Source organism: Gekko japonicus, unplaced genomic scaffold, assembly GCF_001447785.1.
Source record: "Gekko japonicus isolate JY-2015 unplaced genomic scaffold, Gekko_japonicus_V1.1 scaffold178, whole genome shotgun sequence".
Classification (NCBI taxonomy): domain Eukaryota; kingdom Metazoa; phylum Chordata; class Lepidosauria; order Squamata; family Gekkonidae; genus Gekko; species Gekko japonicus.
In genome coordinates, this window is record NW_015173679.1 from 1,257,336 (window position 1) to 1,258,672 (window position 1,337).

Consider the following 1,337-nt stretch of genomic DNA (forward strand, 5'->3'; position numbering starts at 1 on the left):
GGACTCTAATCTGGGAGAACCGGGTTTGATTCCCCACTCTTCCACTTGCACCTGGCTGGATGACCTTGGGCAAGCCATAACTCTGGCACAGCTGTTCTTGAAAAAGAGCAGTTTCTGTCAAGAGTTCTCTCAGCCCCACCTACCTCACAGGGTGTCTGTTGTGGGGAGGGGAAGGGAAAGGATTTTGTAAGCTGCTCTGAGACACCTTTGGGTAGTGAAGGGTGGGGTATAAATCCAATCTCCTCTCCTCCTCCTAAAATCCTATAGTTTTTCAAAAACCATAAGGATTTGGTTTAATGGCAAAACTGTTTCGATTAAGTGCCCTGAAACTCACCATTTGTGACTTCTACCTGTAATGGATGGCTGAGATGCAGAGAATTGCTTAGGTTTGTGTAAGGGTCTCGCACTAACTCGGATTTCCTTTCCCATAAGTTGAACAACAACCATTTGATGTAAGGAACTCTTAAAACAAAGAAATGTGTTTCCCATTTAAAGCCAATGGAAACAAAGCACATTATAAAGAATATGAGCAACTATAATTAAGAAAGCAAATACAACTATTAATGAATAAAAATTTCCCAAACACGGTGGAGGCACGCATGCGCTAACTAAGTCGGACGCTGAACTCCGAGCTCCCCCTTAACCTAAGGAATTTACAGCTCAAAGGACTGGAAATGGCCAAACTTCAGCATACAATTAGCAGAAAAGAAGGGAAGAAAGCCAGGAACAGCAGGGAAGCTTAGACGTTGAGCGGTAAGACTTTTACTTATCGCTATTTCAAAAGGCAACACCCAACGCCGCAAAAGGTTAGCTCACTAAGCCCTAAATAAACCATTAGAGATGGCAAAAAAATATTAAGGAACTGTCAGAACAAATAGCCGCTCTTCAAAATACAGTCCTAGCTTCTCAGGACAAAATAAGTGAAGAAATTAAGATGATACGAGAAGACATGGCTAAGATAGGGAAGGAGATAGCTGGCGTTAAGCAAACAGCTAACTCTGACAAAAAACTTGCTCTGGCAAACGAACAGAAGATTACTTCTTTAACAAGCCAGATTAATAATCTCTCAGACAGAAATAGGAGGGCCAATTTTTATTCTCTCAGGAATTTCTGAAGAGATAACTGCTAAGAACCTGGAAGAAATGCTTGAGGGGTGTTTGGAAACTAACGGCGTCAAGGTTCAACAAGAAGATATTGAGAGAGCTCACCGCCTGCAAGGAAGGAGCAAGGATGGGTCCCACTGGGATGTTATTATTAAGTTTTCTAGAGAAAAAATTCAGCAACAAATATTTAAAGAATTAAAAAAGAAGAAGGACCTGAGCTTTAGGGGAAGGAAA